This window comes from Microcebus murinus, chromosome 1 (assembly GCF_040939455.1).
Source record: "Microcebus murinus isolate Inina chromosome 1, M.murinus_Inina_mat1.0, whole genome shotgun sequence".
In the NCBI taxonomy this organism is placed as follows: Eukaryota; Metazoa; Chordata; class Mammalia; order Primates; family Cheirogaleidae; genus Microcebus; species Microcebus murinus.
In genome coordinates, this window is record NC_134104.1 from 38,619,741 (window position 1) to 38,645,245 (window position 25,505).

The 25,505-nt window shown below is 32.6% G+C and overlaps 1 protein-coding gene across 2 annotated transcripts in view; it reads left to right on the plus strand.

Moving 5' to 3' along the window:
* Positions 1 to 25,505, plus strand: part of CSNK2A2IP (casein kinase 2 subunit alpha' interacting protein) — a 123,634-nt gene that overhangs the window by 66,002 nt on the left and 32,127 nt on the right. For both annotated transcript variants that reach the window (XM_076001010.1, XM_076001015.1), the window contains one exon: positions 5,349 to 5,511. The gene's annotated coding sequence lies outside the window, so the exon portion shown is untranslated. The remainder of the gene's footprint in view (positions 1 to 5,348; positions 5,512 to 25,505) is intronic.

Consider the following 25,505-nt stretch of genomic DNA (forward strand, 5'->3'; position numbering starts at 1 on the left):
GTCCTCCAGATTCTTTTTTTTTTTTTTTTTTTTTGAGACAGAGTCTCGCTTTGTTGCCCAGGCTAGAGTGAGTGCCATGGCGTCAGCCTAGCTCACAGCAACCTCAAACTCCTGGCTCAAGCAATCCTGCTGCCTCAGCCTCCCAAGTAGCTGGGACTACAGGCATGCGCCACCATGCCCGGCTAATTTTTTGTATATATATTAGTTGGCCAATTAATTTCTTTCTATTTATAGTAGAGACGGGGTCTCACTCTTGCTCAGGCTGGTTTCGAACTCCTGACCTTGAGCAATCCGCCCGCCTCAGCCTCCCAGAGAGCTAGGATTACAGGCGTGAGCCACCGCGCCCGGCTTAAGCCAGATTCTTGAGGTATAATGTCCTTGTATCCCTACAACTTGAAGTGAATCACTTTGGCAGGTGTGATCTCCTGAGGATGTAACATTTTCCCATTAGACTTTAACTTCTATTGAGGTGCCCTGATATAAATCTTTGCCAAAATTCAGAAACAAAGAAGCCAAGGTTAGCCTCTTTGTTCTTTAGAACTGTGGTCCCCAACCCCCAGGCTCCTGACCAGTACAATCTGTGACCTGTTAGGAACTGGGCTGCACAGTAGGAGGTGAGCAGTGGGTGAGCAAGGGAAGCTTCATTTGTATTTACAGCGGCTCCCTATTGTTCCCATCACTGCCTGAGCCCCCACCTCCTGTCAGATGAGCGCCAGCATTAAATTCTGCATTATGATGAGTTGTATAATTATTTCATTATATACTACAATGTAATAATAATAAAAATAAAGTGCACAATAAATGTAATGTGCTTGAATCATCCCCAAACCATCCCTCCCAACCACCAGTCCATAGAAAAATTGTCTTCCATGAAACTGGTCCCTGGAACCAAAAAGGCTGGGGACTGCTGCTCTAGAAGGCTTGAATGAAATAGGGTGATAGAGGCTCCAGTCAGCCAGAGGAAGGAAAATCAAGGGGATTCACAGAAAGGCCACTTGCATTTGCTTTTTGTTTATAGGTTTTTCATCTTCCTAGTGAATCAGGTTGCTCCCTATAGATTCAGAGACCTGATTTCAGCACACAACTGAGATAAGGAGACCCAGTAGCATTCTGAACTCTCAGATAAACAGATCATGGTGACATTAAAATTAAGAGGCCATGAGAGATCAGTAATGCATTGCTATAGCTTTGAGGCTGGAGGGAAATTATTGTACTTCTACAATGTCTTTGCTCCTGAGACACTTGGTATGCTATACCACTGAATCACAGACATTTATCACCCTTAATACATCTACTCATTGTCAGCAGCTTCTGAACATTGAGGGAATGATGCTCAGTTTAAGACAACATAACTATAAATCCTACCCCATTAATTTACTTTCTTTTCAACAAATGTTCTTGCAATTCACATTGCTTGAAAGAAAAGCTATTTTGTCATTCAAAATAAAAGCATCTTTTTGTCTGTTTGTTTAATTTCCAAATTACATAATATTTCTTCTTCTTTTTAATTGCCCATGGTAACAGTTTTTAGTGTATGGGCTCAATGTAATAGCATGGCATGAAAATAATTTAGAGTGCCATGAGTGTCTTTCTGAATTCTCCCGTTTACATCAAGCAAATATATATTTTTTTCTTACAAATAGGATCAAAACTACTTGGCATTGTGTAAGATTACTAGACACAGATAATATAATCTTTTTCTTTTTAACTAAGAAAAGCTTGCCTTTAATTTATATATTGCATTGTTTGGCATGCAGGGGAAAATGTGATGACAGAAAAATAGGAAGGCAATTTAGTTTATTTACACCATAAATAGCCACATTTGTTAGTACTTAATGTTTATTATTTATTTATCCCTTTTTGCTGCCTCTGCGTTGAGATAAAGAGTTGACTATGTACTTTCTTCATGCTTATCTGGCCACAACAGAAGGCTGCCTGAGAGCTGGAAGGACAGGCATTTAAAAACCCAAATATTTATCAAGAATTACCTCTCCTGGCCTGGTTAAGCAGTCAGCCTGTAGTTTGCAGAGACAAGAGCCCTTGTGTTTGGGCTGGTGCTTCACTATTTCTTAGAATGATGTTCGATATTCACTCCATGAAACATGAAGTAGCCTGACAACTTATCAGTATTTTATAGCCTCCTGTCTGTAGCTTTATTATTGTCAAAGATGGTGAATTCCCGAGTGGACACACTGAGAACCAACTACAAGAGTGACAGGCATGCTAAACAAGGCAGCCCACTTTTTATGTAAGATCTAGTTGTTCATTTTCTATTAGATTGGTCCCAAATTTGCTTCCATGCAACTGTACACCACTGGCCCTGGTTCATCTTCCTGAAGCAACATAAACCAACCGTTTCCCTTTTATACACTATAGCTCTTGTCTATTTGACATTTCTGTGATTCACAGAGGCCCATGTTGGACCATGAAATATTTTGACTTGAATTGCCTAGGACAATTATGTACTTATACATCCATATTAGAATATCGTATATAAAATTGTTTCTGGTAGAACAAGGTCTAGCTAGCTCTACTTGGGACCTAAGAGAAATTTGATTTGAAAATATTTTTAAATTTATAATATTTAATCACAGCAGCTCGTGATACTCTAAATGATTTGAGAACTGGTAAAATGTGATGATGTATAAAAATATGAGAAATTTAGACTGTAGTAGATTTTGTAGTTGTAAGGAAATCTTTTGAACGAACTGAATAATAAAATATATCTTTGTGGCATTATATTCCTTATGCAATCAGAATTTATTGTAATTTCATTGGAATGTGTGAGAGGGTATATGTCACTGGGATGGAGAGAGGTGTTTTTTTTTTTGTTTTTTTTTTTTTTGAGACAGAGTCTTGCTTTGTCACCCAGGCTAGAGTGAGTGCCGTGGTATCTGCCTAGCTCAAAGCAACCTCGAACTCCTGGGCTCAAGTGATCCTCCTGCCTCAACCTCCCCAGTAGCTGGGAATACAGGCATGTGCCACCATGCCCGGCTAATTTTTTCTATATGTATTAGTTGGCCAATTAATTTCTTTCTATTTATAATAGAGATGGGGTCTCGCTCTTGCTCAGGCTGGTTTCGAACTCCTGACCTCGAGCAATCCACCCGCCTTGGCCTCCCAGAGAGCTAGGATTACAGGCGTGAGCCACTGCGCCTGGCCTGGAGAGAGGTGTTTTGATGAAAGCCAGTGGAATATTCCTAAAAATTTCACTTTTTTAAAAATAGAAAGATCATGTTGCAGTTAACATATTGCATGCCTGTTGGCATCTTATTCTAAAGCACTCTCCACACAAGAGTAATTTTAATAATTAGGACTTTCATTATGCTACTGCTGACAACTTCCAAATGTCTACAGGGAACTGAACATTTGCACGTTGTGTGTGTGTGTGTGTGTGTGTGTGCGTGTGTGCACATGCATGTGTCAAAAGGCATGCCTTCCTCCTCTACTCTTCAGCAGCATTTAGTCTGGCATAAGAACAGATTTTACTGGTTACTTTTAGTTTTAGTCAATGAGAACAGGTGAGAGGAAAGGGAAACAAAATTATTAAGAGTAACATTATTTATGATTAGGCATTTAGTTTATTGTTATTGCTGCTTTCCGCTTTCAAATTTGTTCTCTTGAATATGGAGGAAACCTGATGGCAAAGTGAATTTTTATAAATCCCAATAATAAAACAAAGACCAACAAAAGACTCTTTTGTTTAAGTGTCATCAGTCCTTTTAAAGTCTTGTTTAATATTCATTTTAGAGCAGTTGAAAGGATATTCTGACGTCCAGAAGGCTCTAAAGGACTTATACAGAGTCAAGGTAGAGGAAAAAATCAATACATTCTCACTCATACTCCCACAGCATCAGAATCACCTGGGAAGAGATTTAAAAATATTGATAATGCCCAGGCCTCTATTAGAGGAATTCTGATTTTATTAGTCTGTGATAGGGCTTGGACATTGGTATTTTTCAATATCTCCTCAGGAAATTCCAATGTGTACTCTGGAATTGGAACAACTGGTTTATTCTAGAACAGCATAAACGTGAAACTTAGACTTGGCAGGCTTAGAACGCAAATTAAGAACTACCATAGAGATGTGTCTGGCTGTTCCTAACTAGATATAGTGCTCTACTCAGTTCCAAAAATTATGATTGTTGGGTAGTACATGGTTAACTTAATATTAATAGCATTTATCTTGCATTTGGCTATCACTTACCAATAAGACTGAATGACAAATTTATCTTGCTTCTACTGCCACTTTGTTGTTATATGAAATGTGATCCATATACCACCTATGCACAAAAGTTAAAGCATCAGGCATTTCTTGAGAAAGACTTTTGAAATGAGATTTGTAAACTCTCATATTTTCTCTGATTACAGTTTTTTCTGATTACAATAAACTATATTTTCATCATTTATTATGAAATAAATGAAAGTAAACATTCATATAATTCTGTAGCAAAAATATTTAATCAGGAGTAGATTATTTCCCTAAGAAGACATAAGATAATTTAGAGGGAAAGTAAAGTATAAATTTTGGAGAAGCAAGACCTATATTTAAGTTATATTCAGAACTCAGACTAAAGGCTATGTCTTTGGGAATGTATGTTACTTGGGTTATGACACATGAATATATGACTGCTAGGGAAGGAAGAATTAAGAAGAATACAACATGACTTGGTAGAGGCCAGTGAAACAAACGTTTGTTTGGTCCAACCTGAAATGATCTCTGGTTCATTTATATCAGATCCAACTCATGTAATAGGAGTTGGGGAAACTACAACAATCACATGCAAAACATCTGAAATATAGATTAATATATTAAATATAGATTAATATATTAATATATTAAAAATTATTATTTAAACTCCCAAATTTAAACACTAAGAGCTACATTTTCAGAGAACACATTCAGGAGGAATTTGTGCAGGATACATTAAGAACCTGTCTCATTATCAAATCCCTTCCTCTTACTCTTGTCTCAGAAGAGAGATGTCTTAGCTTCTAATTTCACTTTCTTCCTTAGCATTAGATCCACTCAGTTTGCATATTGTTCTTTACAAACCCTTCCAAACCTTATTTCTCCATGATTTATGTCTGTAATCATTGAGAAAAATCACTTTCTTTGATTACACTCAAATTCATTATGTCCATGTCCTGGTTTCTTCTTCAAATACTGAAGGCACATATGTATCTAGGGAAATTCTCCACCAAGATCTTCTAGTAACACCATAACTCTACAAGGAAGCATTGCCTCCCATATACAGCAACTATTGTATTACTATTATCAGTTTCCCTTTAGCTTATATGACTTTATTTTATATTTTCAGTACTTTAAAATCATTTTTATTTTACAGAAAGACAGCTTCTATCAAGACAGTCCTTCTATCAAGAAATTGAATTTCACCAACATAGCACAACTCCCCAAAGCCATCTGGATTTGCTCATAGCAGTGTTGTAAGCTTACTTAAAAGGACAACTTTTAGCAGAAACTATCCTAGAAACAATTTTCTTCAATGGGTTTGTATATTTTTATTGTAAAAAATGTAAATATTATTTCAACAACATTTTAAACAGATTTAATAGTATAGCAGTACTAAGAATCCATGTGCTATTTAATTCTTCAATTAGCAAAATATTGCCTGTCTCTTTCTACATCGTATAGTGTATGTATTTCTGCAGATCTTTCTCCATTTCTGATCTATGTTTCTTTCAGAGTGCAAACTCTGACAAGCAACTTTTATTAGACATTTTTTTTCTGAGTAACTTTATAATGATGTATAGCCTTTTCAGAACAATCCTAAAACAAAGAAATAATAAAAATTGAACAATATAACTTAAATCCCATTTGTCTCTAAACCTCTGGGAAAGAAATGTAAAATTGGATTTAGCTTTAAATGTTAGAACTAGTTTATCAGTGTAGACAGCAAATTTCATGAAGATATTAGTATACCATCTGTCTGATTTACTGCTTATTATCTGATGCCTTGTACAGGGCCTGGTACATAGTGAGTGCTCGGTAATTACTTGCTGGTTAAATTCAACCATTTAAAAAAACAGTTTTCTCTTTTATCTCCAAGACACTAGCCAAAAGATTTGAGTAATTTTCTCAAGTCTAATAATTGTAGTCCAAGAAAATTGTGAGTTGTATCTTAGTTTTCTATTGTGTAGTCTTAATATAGTTTATTATAAAATGATATTGAATAAGAGGTATATAACTATACCTTCAGCCTTTCTGACAGCATAGTTTCATCATTAACTTGAAAAATTCTCAAATAAATAGGTTTCTTTTCATTCTCCTAATAGGAAAACAAAATGTTTGGATAAATTAGGTGAAGTCCTAGTGAGCAGAGTTTCTTTGTTTCACCTCTTTGTGTTTGTTATTTACAGAAATGAATATGATTGCCTTTAAAAATAGTTACTTTTTAAAATTATTCATTCCTTTTCTAATTATATTTTCTGAGTTTCTTTTTCACTAAAAATAGAAATATGATTTCACGCTAATGTGTATGTTTTAGTTTATTTAGTTTTTTTGTTATTTAGATTATTGTTTTATGAAAAAATAAATTTAAGAATAAAATATTATTTTTGAGCTAACTGTTTAACTATTCATCCTCTCAATCCCTGAAGAGGTTTGGTAAGTATCTGTGACATTGTCTAGCATTGAATGCATGCTGGGTATACAACTTACAGGGCCCCAGTGTTCAAGGTTTTCTTGAGGGTTGTGTCTATATTTTTATTTTCTTGCCACCAGTTTAAAAATCCTAACAAAACTGGTGAAAGGTAGATTGATAAATTGATGAACACCTTTATTCGTTTTTTTTCATTGATTATCCCTGTGCAACAGATCCTATAATACAGGAAATACAAACATCAAAACATGATTGAGATTTGTATAGGCAGAATAGAGAAAGTGATCCTCTACGTTAAGGATCAGGAGAAAAAGAGATGGCTGGGTACCCTTTTGTCTCCCTCCTTTGGTTTGGCCTTTTAGAAGTGGTAACAAAGGAAGTATCAAGATTCCAAAATGTTAGAAGTCTCCTTTGTCTCATTGCACATACCTTGGAGGATATGGGACAGGTCAGGGAGCTATGTCCGGCAGCAAGTAGTAAATGAAATGGACTGTAGCAGCAGAACAGGTTCTTGTAGCACGGGAGAAGCCCATTTATAGATGAGGAAACTGAGGCACCAAGATACGAAGAAAACCTGACCAAATTTCCGTGCCTGCGGGAGTGGAGCAAGAACTGAGAGTTTTATTCTTGAATCCTTGCCCTTATTTGCATTCTCTGTTTCATGGTGATTTGCCTGTGGATTATAACGGGTAACCTGGCACTGGGAATACCGTCTTGTCTTGGGAAATTAGCGTGCGTGCGTAAGGAGTATGTAAACCTGTGTAGTAGTTATGCATTATTCTATAGTATTTGTTTCTGAAATTTTGTGTCCTTGAATCTACTGCTAAAGTAAGATTATATATATCAGTTTGATCCCTTAGTAGTTTGTTCATGTCAAATGAGAAAATTTTGATCAGAATAATTTCCTTCCACCTTTGAGATGATGAAAGAGCTAAGACGGTGACAGCTGCTGGAGCTCTGACTCTGCTAAGCAGCAAGTTAGAGTTAATAGAATTGAGGAGAGAAAGAAAACACAGGGAAAACAAACTTTTTCTTTAAATTTTGAGTTTAATTTCTCTGTAGGAAATAAGGAAGGACGTTATTTTTGATATGGAATACATTGCACATATATCAGTTGGGGGAAATGGCTGTCTTGAAAATATTGAATCTTTTAATCTATACACATGAAATGTGTCTTCTTTATTTAAATATTCAATTCTTCCCACCAATGTTTTGTATGTATCAGTATACAAGTCTTACTCTTTTTCTGTTCAATTCATTCTACATGTTTTTTTATTCTTTTTGATGCTGTTAATAGATTTCTTAATTTCATTTTCTGATTGTGCATTGTTAGAACACAAATATAATTTTTATGTTGATCTTGTATCCTCAGTCTTTACTGAACTCATTTATTAGTTCTAGTAGTTTACTGTGAATTCCTTGGGATTTCTCTATATATGATTATATATTTTGCGAATAAAGAAACTTTTACTTCTTTTCTTCCAATCTGGAAGCTGTTTGTTTCTTTTTTTGTGGCCTAACACACTTGCTTGAGCCTCCAGTATAATGTTGGAGATTTACTTTTGTGAACTCTTATTTCTCTGTGCAAATAAGAGATTGAGTTCATAATTCTGGAAGGGACTTTATGTTTCTCAAAATATGGAGTTGGGTTTTAACTCAAAATTTAGTTATGTAACCATACTACTTATGTTCTACATAAACTTTCCATGGACTCACATATCCTATGAACTTTCTAAGGGTTTTCTGTGTCATAGTCACCTCTGGTTTTTATTTTCAACCTCCACTAAATTCTTATTCTTTGCTGCTATCTTGGAATTTTTACTCTATATTTTGCCTGTCCATCCTTTCCTTGACCAAATAACTATTTAAATGAATCTTGCATGTACTAGAAGTTTATTTATCATGTAGCGCTTATATTTATTCTCAGGGAAAGGACTGCATATAATATTCTCCAGTAAAAAGCAAACAAACTTAAAATCACATGCTATTAATAGAAATCTCTATTGTTAATTTTTGGCTACTTAAATTAGGGGACATTTTATTGGCTTTATTAAACTGCATAGGCTTGGCTACTATCATTGTCTTGATGGTTCCTCTCTCCTCATTTCAACTCTGATATATTTGCCTCACACTTTCTTTAATTCTTCTCATCTGTTATTCAGAGAATTTCAACTCTTCTCCCTATTTCTAAACTCAGTTCCAGGCCTAACTTTTCCTATAGAATTACCTTCCTGTTATTCAGCAGAATAATGTCTATCTTCTAACTGCATTCATAATCAGTTTGAAGAGTTGTGCTCTAAAATAATGTTTATTTTTCTATGTGCTAAATTGGCATAGCATTAGTTTAATGTGTTTATGTGGCAAATTCTATAAAAACAGCCCTGGTCACCTTTTTGCACAGTGTTGATGAGGTTGAATCAAGGTCTTTTGCTGCAGAATGGAGGTGGCTTCACTGACTGGTATATTATGATCCTATATAAATTTTAACGTTTTATTTTTAATAAACTTAATATTTTATTCTTCCTGAAGATGTCTGAGGGCAACTCAAAAAAGACATTGTATTTGAAAGATACAGAAAGTTTTAAAAAAGTAATACAAATTACCACTTTAGCTAGTGATAAATGCTTTAAAGAAATAAAAAGAACTTCAATCATTTCCTTAATATCATTACCCCAAAGTATGCAAAGTTCTGTCATTGGCTTTTACGTGGAAAGATACCTACATCTTTAAAAAGTCACTTATCAAGTGCTGACAGCTATATTTTCGCTCTTTTCAACCAATGAAAGTAAATTCATGAACAAACAATTTTAGAACATGGCTTCCTGGATTTACTGTATAAAAAAATAATGTTTAAAAGTTGACTAGTTATGCCTCATAAATTATTTATTTCCAGTCACAACCTTTAACAATGCCTTTTCTGTACATGTGAAAATTCTATGACATAATTATATAATATTTTAAGGAGCAAGTTATTAATGTGAGTTAGAAAATGTTCTCAGCCTAGGGAATGAACCAGAAGAGGTAAACAACAGCATATTTTGCAATTTCAAACTCATGTAATATTTTAATTCCTTTTACAATAAATCTAGAACTATAAAAATTTATGAAAATTTGTATACATAGAGCTACATTACTGATGTATCATTTCAAAGATGTTACTCTATGTATCATTTCAAAGATGTTACTCTAATGTTATTTCTAAAATTATTAATCTAAAAAGTATTAACTATTATGTAATTAAGAAAAATTATATACCACACAATCACAACTTTTAGACATTAGCAATGGTCGTATTACAAAATAAATAATAAAGTTAATTTACATTTGAAAATACTTTATAAATGCTATTTAAATGAGATGTAATTAGCTCTCTTTGACATTTAATATTCTGTACAATCTATGCTTCTCTCTTTTGGGCATCAGGTTTGATTAAAAGCAAACCAAGATATAATCTTCCTTTCTAAATGTTAAGACTTTTTCAAATCTACCTAAGAGTAATAAAAATAAATATTAGTAGTTTGATTCTTTAAACTCTGTTTTTAGATATTTATGTCACTAGCATGATATCCTACATATAAATTGAGATGGTCTTTATTTGGTGGACTCAGTTTTCCTGTCAATTCTATAACCAATATACAAATTTGCAGAAAATATCTTTCCTCTGCAATAATCCTGTGTTAAATGGCTAAGTGATCAGACATAATTAAATTCCTTATTTGATACAAAATGGTAGTACTAGTACTAGTAGTGGGAGGAATAGTAGTAATATAATAAGCATTTGTGTAATTTTTAATTTTACCACATATTGACATATTCCTTATCTTATTTAATATTCAAATCATTATCCTCTGCATTTTAATCTTACAGATGAATGTTTGGAGGCTCATAGAATTTACTTTTCCACCAAGATTATTTGGTAGAACTCCAACCAACATTTCTGACCTCCAGACTTGAATTCCTTTTATTATGCTACATGTTGTTAGGGGGTGGTAGGTAAGTTTTAATAGTCTTGATTTTAGCCAGTGAAAAAGCTGAAAACTTGGGAAGTCAAACAAAACATTCATTAAAAATTCATTTTATCTACATATATAATGTGTGGGCAATTTCCTAGTTGCGGCAAAAGAAAAAGGAATATATTGGTTAAAGTTTCATAATAAGCATTCTAAATATTTTTCCATAACAGATGCTGATTTTAAGTAAAAATAGTCCTTTCCAAAATAAAAAAGAAGCACAAAGAAATTCCTAAAATGTTGTTTTTTGATATTTATGCAAAATTATGGAACCATGAATATTTAAAAACTTGTTTATGCTTTTTTGAATTAAAATTACTGGAGTATTTGTTAGACATCATAATGTATTAATTGTGGTCAGAGTTAAAAATGACTTTCTAAGGGGCCATATCAAGTGACTGTGCAGATAGTAGGAAGAATGAATACTTCATAGCCTTGCTGCTTAATATATGGTCTAAGGACTAACATCATCAATAGCAAGTAAGAGTTAGAAAAAAGTGCAGACTCTCAAACTTTACTCCGGACTTATTGAATCAGGATCTGTATTATAACAAAGTAATTCTTATGCTCTTTATGCACTAGCCCATATAAGTAATTAAAGGATGAATTATAGATTTATTAGAAATAACATGGTATAAAACTATATTCAAAATTGGAAAAACAGAGTTTGATGATGAATATGCAACCACTTAGCAGAAATATGATATTTGGCAAAGAATAAAACCAAATGCGACTTAGCATCCTCATTTATAAGACATGAGGATTAGTCTAGTTGTTCTTAACTTGTTTCCATTTCTGACTTACATTTATTTTTCCAAATTAATTGTTAAATGACATCTTCCTAGAATTATAGTAATTATGAGCATTTAAGTGATTTATAAAACAATTAACTCATTTGAAATTGTAACTATGATCCAGCTTATTTCTTCTTGGGTCAGAGCATCTGTTAGTTTTAGCAAACATTGGCCTTTGATTTTAGATTTGGGGTTTCATTGGTAACACAATTCTTTTAACAGTCTCAGTAGGCTATTATTTTACTTGCATTCTTTGATATTATGGGTCAATGGCTACTAACCAATACCAGACTTCATGTCCAAATATGGTTCTCATATTTAGTCATCACCTGGAAGGTTTCCAGCATGAGTCTGGGCATTTTGCTCATCTGAAATACCTTAGCTTCTTGTATCTTAGCTTCTACCTGTTTTTCAATGAGCTAGGATAATGAGACAGTGATTTGCCTTCAGCCTCTGTCCTAAGAAGTGAGTTTTCCTATTGATGTTGTTTACTTTAATAGGCAGCCAATGCCCTGCAGGGCATATTTGAGGTATCCAACAGGAAGTACCAGGTTGAAGTTTCCCTTTTCCCCATTCTTGGTCTCTTCTCTGTCCCAGTCTTATCTCATAACTGTGACTTATAATCATTCTGACTTAAGTTTACACTGACTTTAATTTAGGGCAGAAAAGTTATCATTTGCAAACCTCAAAAATATCTGATATTCAGTCTAGCTAAAGAGCTGACTTTCTCAACAAGGCTATATTCTCTAAACTTTTGAATTTCAAAGGGTCAGCTTGGGGTAAAGCTTGTCATTTTTAAAAAGGTTTCAACAAATATGCCAAACCTTTCAGAGCTCAGCATTTTTCTATAGACCTCTAAACTTTTGCCTTGGTAGGTGCATTTTCGAAGATCTCTTTTAACAACAAGTGGCAGTTTGACATCTGTATTTGCTACCCTTTACACGTATGATGAATGTTTCAACCAGGGATGGAGTGACTCATCACTTCTCAGCGCTGCACCTTCTAAATATTAACTTTTCCTATAAAACAGGGTTGAGAGGAGATTGTATCTATAGAATAAGAGAAGGCTGCAATTTTCTTGTTTTTTAGATACAATATCTTCTCAAACCTATACATCTATATGTATATTATATCTATATAGCAGCCTTTCTGCTGCTTATCTTGTTATATAAAAATATAAACACATATGTATATTTATATATTTTTGTCATATAAAGATATATAGCATATATATGTGCATATATTTTTCATATAACAAGATAAGCTCCTAAAAATTAAAAAGGATAGTGCTGAAGAGTAATATTCAATAGGAGGGCTAAAAAAATCTACTAGTAATCCAGAAGATAAGTTGATAAATTTGAGAAAATTTACCAACATACAGATGAGAAACAAAGATATAGAAAAGAAGAAAAGCTAAGAGACCTGGAGGTCGGATATAGAGTATCCAATATTAGTCTAGTAAGAATTTCACAAGAAGAAAACAAAGCCAATAAAGGAGAATAAATATGAGGGAAAATTTCAAATTTTTACAAAAGTCAATCTAATGCAAATGGACAACTCACACAATTACTTAGTAACAACAATGATCAAAAGCAATGTGGGGAAGAAAACCTTATACACACACCATCCTGTCCCCGCACGTACTCACTCCTAGCATGAAATAGTGACATTGCAGACCTTCAAGGTTTAAGAGAAAATCCAAAAGCTTCCAGAAAAAAAGAAAACAAAACAACAACAACAAAAAAAATGAGATTTCTTCTAAATAGAAGAATGACTTTATTTAAAATTTAGTATGACTTCATATCAGCAATACTGAATGATAAGAGGTCATAAAGCTAAGACTTCAAAATTTTGGAAAAATTACTTGAAGATGTATTCTACTAAAACAATATAAAATTGTTTGAGAAAAATGAACACCTGGACTTCAAAAATTAGTGTAAGAAACCCAGGAATATAATATAGAAAAGCAAATGAAGAAAGCTTATAAGGAATTGGTCCAACTTAGAATATTAAATTTGAAGTTTTAAAGTAAAGTTAGGAACCATTACACAAATTATGTAAATAAGAACCTAGAAATTCTTGATGTGTTGAAGGCACATGTCTTCTGTCAAGTAAAAACGTTAAAACCAATTTGAAATTCTGGTAAAGACAAAGCTCTAAATCAATTATTCTGGAAATGAATCAAGTAAATATGTGACATGTTTTCAGAAAAATAAAGCAACTATGTATTGATCATATGAATCAGAAAAGAGAAGAGAATCTATTGGTATTCTAAATTTCTGTAAAATATTTTTGGATTTATATAATAATAGATAATTGCTCAAACCATTTCTCCTTGATGCAGTGGTGTTTTATCCTGTAAAAGTATGTTATTTTAGGGGTGGAGCAAAAATAAAAAAGCATGTTAATTTATAGGATATTTTGGTTATATAAAACATTTATCTTTTAATTTCTTTAACATTTTTATACTTTTATTAAAATTGTTTACATTTGTTTTTCAGACATTTGAGATATCTTCCAATTTTTTATGGGATTCCTCACTATGCTATTTTTACAGAAAAATTAAACTATGCTCATTTACAAAATATATACCTTAAGAAATCACATACTAATAACACCAACCATTTAATATTTTCACAATTGTTTTAATCTAGAAGAACATTTTAGGAAAGAATTTTTATTACCAAAAAATATTTATCTAACTTTTAGTACTTTATTTAATTTTATATATCCATTGGTTTGTTTAACTAAAAATTAATTAAATTACATATATAATGCTTATAAACAAAAATAAAAAACATAACATTTACATATCTATCCATTATCTACCTTAAATTAATTGCATGAAGAATCCAATGTACAACATGAGATTATAGTTAAAAATATTGTGTTGTATGCTGGTTATTTGCCAAGAAAGTAGATTTTAGGCACTCTTACTAACACACACAAAAAAGAAGGTAATGATATGGGATGATGGGTGTGTTAATTTGCTTAACTGTAGTAATCAATCACTTCACTATGTTTATGTATATCAAGATAAGTATTAAATATATCAAAAAATCATGTTGTACACCTTAAATATATACAATAAAAATAGCTACAAAAAAGAGGTGAATACAATTTTTCAAAACACGCACAATCTCATTTGGGAAAAAACAGTAAAGTAAGAAGAAATAAAATATCTTGAAATCTTACTAGTAAAAGGTAATTACAACTTGTTTTTCATCAATTTCCTTTGTATTACAGTGTAATCACATTTCAAATAAAATTTTGCATCTGGCTATTTCACTTAATATTTATTGGTGATTAACAACACATGCCAATAATTATTCTCTGAAAAATATTCTTTTAAAAAAATACTGTTAGAATATTTGATTTGCTCATGCCTAGAACTTACCTGTTATGCTATGTTAGAAAATATATGTTCTTATTTTTGAGTCATGTTGAGCCCAGATTTTCTGTTGTTTCAAGCCAAAAATATCTCTACTAGAACAAAATTTGGATCAAGAAATGCAGTGTTCCCAATAACAGACCTAAAATGTAGAATTCATGGCATAGAGGATATTCAGTAGGGTATGGGGAGGGCCCTTTATTTGCATTGTGGAAGTGGATGACCAGTATTAATTGACAAGAAGTATTTCAATACAATGTCTCCTGTTATACATGATTATATAAACTACTTGTCTACCAATACTGGAGAGGAAAAAAGTCAGAGTATATGTTGTGTTAGTGTTTCTTCAGTAGGTCTGGTAAGGAGACTAACTCTAAGTGAGGTGGCCTATCCAAATGCAGAAAAAAAATATTTGTCTTTCGGAAAGAGGCTCTTTCTACCTGTTGTCTGCATATGAGCTTAGTATCCAGTAATTTTTCAGAATGGGAAAAGCTGAATTATCCAAGGTGGCAGCAAAGGCAGAGAAATAGGAGCCTTAACTGGAGGAAAAACAACACTAAGTTCCCAGTTGTCTATGAAGCATCTTCTCTCTCCTTTTTTTTTAATTGATTGATTTTTTTTCGGCATATTATGGGGGTACAGATTTTAAGGTTTCAATAAGTGCCCTTTCCCCCCTCCCCCCACAAGTCTGAATTTCCAGCATGACCATCCCCCAGATGATGCACATTTCACTCATTATGTATGTATATACCCACCCCTCTCCTCCCTCCCACCTGCCCTATACCCTATTACTGTAGTACCTATGTGTCCACTTAGGTGCTACTCAGTTAATACCAGTTTGCTGGTGAGTATATGTGGTGCTTGTTTTTCCATCCTTGGGATACTTCACTTAGTAGTTTGGATTTCAGCTCTAACCAGGAAAATATAAGATGTGCTATATCACCATTGTTTCTTAGAGCTGAATAGTACTCCATGGTATACATATACCACATTTCATTAATCCATTCTTGGACTGATGGGCACTTGGGCTGTTTCCACAGCCTTGCAATTATGAATTGTGCTGCTATAAACATTCGAGTGCAGGTGTCTTTTTTGTAGAGTGTCATTGGATCTTTTGGGTAGATGCCCAGCAATGGGATTGCTGGATCAAATGGTAGATTCACTTGTATCGCTTTAAGGTATCTCCATATTGCTTTCCACAGAGGTTGAACTAGTTTGCAGTCCCACCAGCAGTGTACGAGTGTTCCTCTCTCTCTGCATCCATGGCAGCATCTATTGTTTGGAGACTTTTTGATAAAGGCCATTCTCACTGGAGTTAAGTGATACCTCATTGTGGTTTTGATTTGCATTTCTCTGATGATTAGAGATGTTGAAAAAGAAGCAAAAACAAAGACCACATGATTCTTTCATTAGATGCAGAAAAAGCTTTTGACAAAATTCAACACCCTTTCATGATTCGAACACTTAATAAAATAGGCATAGAAGGAACATACCTAAAAATGATACAAGCCATATATGACAGACCCATAGCCAACATCATACTGAATGGGGAAAAATTGAAATCATTCCCACTTAGAACTGGAACCAGACAAGGCTGCCCACTATCTCCACTTCTATTCAACATAGTGCTGGAAGTCCTGGTTACAGCTATCAGACAGGAAAGTGGAATTAAAAGAATCCAAATAGGGGCAGAAGAGATAAAACTTTCACTGTTTGCTGATGATATGATATTATATTTAGAAAACCCCAAAGGGTCAACCAAGAAACTCCTGGAACTAATAAATAAATTTAGTAAAGTCTCAGGATACAAAATCAATACACAGAAATCAGAGGCATTCATATACGCCAACAACAATCTACTTGAGAACCAAATTAAAGACTCAATTCCCTTCACAACAGCAACAAAGAAATTAAAGTACCTAGGAATATACTTAACCAAGGATGTAAAAGACCTCTACATGGAGAACTACGAAACACTGAGGAAGGAAATAGCAGAGGATGTAAACAGATGGAAATCCATACCATGCTCGTGGATCGGCAGACTCAACATCATTAAAATGTCTATACTACCCAAACTGATCTACGGATTCAATGCAATACCTATTAAAATCCCATCAGCATTCTTCACAGATATAGAAAAAATAATTTTACGCTTTGTATGGAACCAAAGAAGACCCCGAATATCAAGAGCAATTCTAGGCAACAAAAACAAAATGGGAGGTATTAATATGCTAGATATCAAACTATGCTACAAAGCTGTAGTAATTAAAATGATCTTGTATTGGCACAAAAATAGGAATATTGACCAGTGGAACAGATGTGAGAATCCTGATATAAAACCATCCTCATATAGCCATCTAATCTTGACAAAGCAGACAAAAACATACGCTGGGGAAAAGAATCCCTTTTCAATAAATGGTGCTGGGAAAACTGGATAGCCACTTATAGAAGGCTAAAGCGGGACCCACACCTTTCACCTCTCACAAAAATCAACTCACGTTGGATAACAGACTTAAACCTAAGGTATGAAACTATTAGAATTCTAGAGGAAAATGTTGGAAACACTCTCCTAGACATCGGCCTAGGCAAAGAGTTTATGAAGAAGTCCCCAAAGGCAATCACAATGGCAACAAAAATAAATAAATGGGACATGATCAAGCTAAAAAGCTTCTGCACAGCCAAAGAAACAGTCATGAAAATAAACAGACAGCCTACAGAATGGGAGAAAATTTTTGTATTCTACGAATCTTCTCTTAATCATTCTCTTTCTCAGGAGTGGGATAGAATCAGGGTTGCTATGAACAACCAGTTGTAATGCAAATCAAGTTATTCCCAGGGCAACTTGTACATTTCTTTCAAGGTAGAAAGTCAGGGAGAGGAATCACTTACAGGAGCTAGTGTAAATAATGCATGGATATTTAAAGATTCAAAACTATGGCAATCATTTTGACCATTGATATTAGATCATAGAATTAGGGGAAGACCAAAAGCCTGATAAGGTACTTAAGGAATTCTGTATTGCTAACGAGACCCCAAGGCTGAGTGATAACAGCCTCAAAAGTTCAACTCATAGGGCAAATTCTTTGTTACCAAACTTCTCCCAAAAGGAAAAAACACTCTTAGACCCTCTGAGCTCTCATTTTAGATGTGGCCTTAGAGGACAGATCTAGGTGTCTTTGACAGTTAATAGGATAGAAAGTTCACCTGAGACAGCAGAATTCCAAGCAGGATTTGTTGTTTGCCTGCAATAACCATTCTGTCTACTTCCTACCTCCTAAATGGATATTGTTGAATATTCCTAATACTGTTGAAGTATCCATCCTCTTCCATATATACAGGTGTCTCATGGAATACCTATTTTGTCTTCAACTCAAGGGCTGAAAGTGGAATGTGTAAGTTTGTTTTGGTAATCTTAACCCTCATAATGGAAATTAATTTAGGAATGTGCAAGTGACCCAATTCTAGCCGGTAAGATGTGAGAGAAAATTAATTGGTGGGCTTCTGAAAATTCATTATTCTTAAGAAAGAGATACAAGCAGTAGATGGTCTCCTGACTGTCTCTGCATGTTTTCCATGTGTGTCCATATGCTATGCTGAGAATTGTTATAGCAATCAACCTATTATAACAAACTGAGAATAAAGCCAATGCAGGGAGGCGGACAGAACCAATACAGAGGTTTACAGAGAAATGGGTTCAGAGGTCATCTTCACTAAAATTCACTATCCCCCTGGATTTAATATCATATGAGATATTTTATTCTCATTTGTTAGCAAGGCAAGTTGGATTTTCTACTACTTGCAGCATTTTAAAATATTCTAACATTCTCCTGATGTATATAGTACTAAATGGAACACACTCAAACTTAAACAGAATTATTATTACATGGAGGGAATTTGCAGTAACTTAATATTGATATTTTCTTAACAAAATGGTTAAAGAAGAAGATCTGGTCCTTATAAATTATAAGCCTGGATCAGCAGAACATTTTGATATTTATAATTAATGGAAGATGTTTTGCGATAAATTTTAGTATGCCTCTCTCTCTCTCTGTCATTATCTCAGGAATAGGATTAAGAGAAAAACAAAAAAGGAAGGAATTAATAGCAGAGTATAGAAGGGAACAGAATGAAAGAGAAAGAAGGAAAGATAGTCATATTTACTGTACAATGTTGTTTAGAACCTGAATTACTTTGCTCAAATTAGCAAGGTTGGATACATTTTATTTAAATCTCCTAAACATCTTATATAATATATATTACCAAGTGTCAAATATTATATACGTTTTAAATGTTAGTATATTTGAAAGAATGAAAAGTTAATCAGTTATTCTACACTGAAATGAAATAGATTAAAAGAAATTTTAAAATCAAATTAAGTGAGATTTTAAAATAGACTAAGTGATATATTAATACTACAAAGATAATTTCAGGATTCAGAAAAGCTGATATATATTGAAAAGGGAAATAAATGATTTTTTTTTCCTTAAAAGCATCCTTTGATTGTAAAGGACACTTCTGGCTACATTTCATAGTGAAAATGATGGTTGAGTTATATCATGCTAACAGGATGTCTTTTTCATTAAACATAATCTTATCATGAGATTTAAACAAAATCTAAATTTAATTATAAAATATAAAAGTGTATAATTTTTAAGAGAAAAGAAATACTACATAAGTTTATAATTAAAATAGTTGGACTGTTTAAAACTGCATTGGACTGTTTAAAACTATGAGCTATAACTATAGAAAATGCTATCTGATTATTCAGAAGAAGGAAAGTTCTCATACGATACTGATAGCACATGGAACTTTGGTGGGGCAGTTAGTTTGCTGAATAATTACATTCCTATTCCATTGCAATAATCAGAAAATAAACAAACTTGAATTGATGTTATATGTGCTGTTGTTAAACTGAAAATCTTAATCAACTTCACAAAATGATCAGTATTAAAACTTTGAGGCAAATCTGTTTATAATTGCATATATGTGGGTTTATAGAATTTTAAATGGGCAAGTATAAATAACACTGACTTCTAGTTGAAATTTTTAGTGTTCATGATTTTAAAGAATTTACTCTATGTTAAAATAGAGTCCAATACACTTGATACTCTAACAGGTTTTTATTTGGAATCTATGGCTTAATTCAATAAATGTACTATTATTAATAATTAGTGCAAGAAATGATTGGTGCCTTTTCATTATCAGATCCTAGCCACTCTCTTGAAAAATTTTAAGTCAATTCCAAGTTTTTCACACTCATTTAATTTTTCATTTTTACACTGAAGTCTACTAACATAAGGCTAATGGTACTGTTGTCTGCAACCTTCTGTCTACCTCTTTTCTAAGGTTTCAACCTGCTTTGCACCTACCTAAGAATTTATCTTATTAGAAAGCTATTTAAGAGAGAACAAATTCAAATCCCATTAATGATCCTGCTCAATTTGTGTCAGATATTTCAGAATTCATAGTATGCTACCCTCAGTTAAACGGAAGCTACTATGTTTTAATTTCAACTGAAGTTGAACAGGAACTAGAAAATTGTGCAATATCTTCATGATTATGGTCTAAGAAGGGATTTTCAACCATAACATTATTATAAAATTATTCTTGAGCACCTTTAAAGCTGATCTCATATTGCACACACGCTATATATTAGAAAAATTATAAACTAACAGTTTTTTCCAAGTCAAAGTTATTTCCTAATATCAGAAATACTATTTATTTAAAAAGAATCTTGGCCTAAAACAAAACGAAGTTTAGTTACTGTTATCACAGACCGATTATTCATCTAGCTCATTCCAGTGTTAAAAATAGGTGTTTTATTTATGTTTCCTAGTTGTATCTTCTACCTCTGCGGTGTCTCTTACATTTACCATTTCAACTTCTCCATTCTTAGAGTCACCATCATTATTCATTTCTTTAATGATACTAATTTTGATAATATTTAACATTTACTAAGTTAAATATGTTAACTTTCACTTATCCTCTTAACAACATTGTTTCCTACTAACCACTCCTAGATTATAAAGGAGGATTCTTTAACTTGCCTCAACGACTTCATATTCACTAAGTACACTCATGGTTTTATCTCTACCCTGATTGCCTCTCCAACATTCTAGCTTTTGAAATCATGCCTATCCTTAAAGTCCTCTTTCAAGCTTGGCATCTTTTCCATGAAATCTTTTCTAATCTCTATCTACCCTCTATCTTTCAACCTCCTACAATTTCTATAATTTACATGCTTCACTTTTCTTTGACTTTTCAGTGACTGCCTCATTGATGCCATCTTATTACTGCACATCTGTAATTTGAATAATGTAATGGCTTGTTAATGAGTTGAAATATAGATGCCTCAAAACCGTGTCCCATGTATTTCTATGGTGATTTCTTTCCTATAGAATTCTATTATGAATACATTTAGAGTCTAATAAAACAACAACAAAAAAACAATTTGAAAAGGCATATTTCTTTGTAATAGTTTTTACATTTTTTTTAAAAGATTGGTTTGATTTTTAGTTTAGTTACCTTTACAGATCTTAGAAGAGTTAGCCCTACCAATAATTGCGCAGGGACTAAGATTCTGTACTCTACTTAAAAAATATTATTTTGAGGTGGTGGGCAGAAAAAGTTCTAAACTGGAAGCTGAACTCCAGTTTATATTTGAGTTGTTACATTAACTTGGGTGACCAATGATTTATTTTCCAAACTGAAACAGTTTTGAGAGAGAACAAGGTCATTATAATTAAACCAAGACATTCTTGGGAACACTTCATCCCATTAACTAGCTAGGTAACCTACACAAATTAGTTTAGTTCACTCATAAATATTTGCCCATGTATTTAGAATTTTGCATTTTGAATTCAGGGATAATGTAAACACAGGGAACATTAGTGGCATAGAACTCTTCTAGAAAATAATAAAATTTAGAAAACTATTATTTGGAGTTAAATATGAGATGCTTTTTAGATTAACTAGAAAAGAGTTGAGTAGCAATAAAAATTGACTAGTTATTACCATGCAATAACCTATTATAGATTAATGCAGATATTAAATATGATCTTCAGGCCTCAAAGAGGAGTTGTATGGGAAAGGCTTTGGAAGTGTCTAGAAGAACTCTGATAGATAAGAAATGGGAACTGCTCCAAAGAATATATGTAGGGAAATGGATATGAGAAAAAGACATATGACTGTTTGAGCAAGGGTAAATTGCTTTAAATGTTTTAAAGCTTTTTGGACAATCCACACTAAGCATACTAGAAATAATATTTTCTTTAATGTGTTTCACCCAAATTCAATATTAGTATTCATTTAGCTTTGATTTTTTTGTTTTCATGTAGAAATTAAAGTATTTTCCCCCCTTAAAATGACTTTAGAGGTATGTGATCTGTTTACACATTTATATACTCTAGTGCTTAGAAGTTGCCTGCATTTCTGAAGTCATCAGAGATTATCTCAGAATCTTTCTGTAGCACTTTTATACATTCATCCTGTTACCTCATCCCAAATGCCAGGAAATATCCTGGCCAGATGCAGATAAAAATATTGCACTCTGTATTAATGCCATTATTTGAATTTCAAAAAAGAGGAAATGATCCTTAATTGTAGATTCAATTGTTATTTGCAGGTGCAAAAGGAAACTTTGGCTGCCTCATTTAATAACCTGTTTCAAGAGTTCAAAGGTGAATTTAAAAAGGATAGTACAATTTAATAAACGGCTAATTTACTAGGTGTTGCCTCGAGAAGTTTATTGGCCCTTTAGGGAAGGAACAATACTTTATATTAGCAAAAGGAACTTCTATTAGCAAATCACATTACATCAGAAAGGTGTAAACCTGTTTTTCTTTTTAAAGATATATCTGCCTATTTTTTAACTTTTGCCAAGAGAAGGATTAAAGTTTGTTGTTATTCATGGTCTGGGTTTGAAAGATAAGTGTGTCTAAAACTTGCCTACTCCACATTTCTACTCAAATAATATAGTTTCTGCAGAGAAGGATGTTTTATTACTGTGGGAAGAAAAATAAAGAAACAGAAGGATTAAATGGAATGTATTTCTTGGTTTCTTACATTAACTGATTTTGAGGTTATTTCTTCCGTCAGCTGTTGTAGCAGGAAAAAGAAAGCAATAAAAAAGTTATATAGCACATTTCCATGATTGATTATATGCTGGATTAAATTCTTGAATGTAGAGTTGTTTTCTTATCAGAGTTGTCAGTGTGAATAGCCTGGTATTTTGTTGAACATTTCTATGCATTTTGAAAATATGATATAAATTAGAAGATAATCTTTTAGACAGAGAATACACTTTTTTCTTAAGCAGAATTGTGTTAGACTTGTTATGGAATTATCGTGCTGTATCTAGATACAATAGTTCTGATTTTAATGTAAAGTCTTTTTTCATTCATTCTAAACTGATTGTTTATACATGAATTTTATATTTTTATCCCAATGTATTTTTCAATAACACCAATAATAAGGAAATACCAGTATATGTCTGCATTTTTCAGAAGTTTTCTCTAACTAGAGTTTAGCTTCATGCTATCATCTTTAAAAACTGTGGTAGAGATATCATCATGATGGATACTCAGACTTTTGGGGGGAGGTGGGGAAATGGGCATTTATTGAAACCTTAAAATTTGTACCCCCATAATATGCCGGAAAAAAAAAAAAACTGTGGTAGAGATATCAGTAAAAAAGGACCATTTTACTTAAAAACAGAAGCAAAGTTTAGGCAAATCTTTAAAAAAATAGGGGAAAGTTTGAAAAAATTCTACAATTCTTGAGAAAATATAAATAGCTTTACACCAAGCCAATACCAAATCTGAAAGGCCAAAATCTATGTATCTCATGTATACTTGCTTTGCTAGATTAGAATATATATAAAATATGTATATTATATATAAATGAAATAATAATATATAGAATATACACACACATGCACACTAATTAGGTCCTGCTAATTTCTATTTGACCTATGAAGTTTTTAAAAAGTATATGAATATGTCTTAATATTTTATCTTCCCATAATTGTATAACAAAGGGAAACCATCATAAGTTCACATAGACAAGAACACCCAAAAATTGTCTAGAAAGAGTTATGAAAGAGGTATCTATATTTGATCCCACTATATTAAAGGACAATGATAATTACTTTACAATAATTAACATGACAATTTATTGACAATGTATGCATTATTAAACATTATACCAAGCATTTTAATTACATTTTTACATTTATTCCTCAGAGGAAACATATGAGATAGGTACAACTACTGTCTTTACTTTACAGATGAGGAAACTGAGGCTTAGGGAAGTTAAATAATCTGCCCAAGGTCATAGAGCAAGAAAATGACAGAATTAGTCATATACTTTTGGTCTACTTGACTTAAATTAAAAAAAAACAACACATATCAGAAGTATGACAATTCTTTTATCCCTTCTGTATAATTTTCTTCCTGATTATAATGAGTTCTTATAAAGTCTTGTGATGTCTCTTACTATAAAGAAGCCTGGATACAATCAATAATTATTTATTATAATTAATTAAAAATTGAGATGTTTTCATTGCAATTTTACAATATAAATAAACTTCATATTTTAGTCTAATTGCTTTAATGATTAATCCTTCCATTGGCTTAAAATAAATAAAAATATATATTTGCTTTTAAAAAATAACACTAATCTACAAATTTCTACTTTAGGTACTTCAGCCTAAAGAAGTTGTAAAAATAATATAGAATTATATTTTTCAAATTTTATGATTTAATGCCTTTTTCTTTCTTATATACATTCAAACTCAGGCTAGTTATATGAGTTAGAAAATATTCTAGCCAATACAATGGGTTTATAAACACTGTTTATATTAAATGCTTTGGCACTGCTGTTCAATATAATCATCCGGATTTTACCTCAAATACTTAAAATTGTTGACAAAACAATTTTTGGTAGTGTTAGAAGTAAGGAAATACACAAAACAATAAACTTGATAGGAAAAAGAAGAAGGGTTTAAGAGTAGGAGTTAGGAAAAAGGAATGCAAATTGAGAAAAGAGGTAGAGAGATTTGGGTCAAAGGGAAAAAGGTCAGGAAGATGAAGGAGAAAGTCTTAGAAGGTATGTAAAGTATGACTGAAAACAGATGCCAGCAAGGGAGAGCTGGGGAGAGGAGATGATGATCCCTAAGGTTAGTTACCCTTTCACGATATAGAAAAAGAAATTAAATGGCCTTGTATGACCAGACAGAGACACCAAAAAGGATCCTTCTCAACCGTCTTTGAAGATGAAAATCATGAAGTCAAATCTAGTGTGTGTGGAATTTAGGAGCAGATCACTGTGTTCACAAAGATGTCATTAATGGTGATATCTACTGAAAAGGGTTGTTGTAGAGCAGTAAATGAATTAATGCACATTAAGTACTGAATAGATGTTGTATGCTATCATTATCATTATTATTTTGATATTGCTTCATTTGCTATTTTCATTTTCTATGAATAGAAGTATTGGAAAGTAGAGAAATAAAAAGATAGTAAAGAGGTAATTGAGTCACCTTGATTTATTTGTGATATCAAAGGTCTAAATAGAGTTTTTTCATTTTTTCTTTATACTTACAATATAGTATTTAGGAACAATATATAGCAAAATTATTTTTGCAATTTCACAGTGAAAATATTGCAGAATTGTCTCTTGAAGGAAG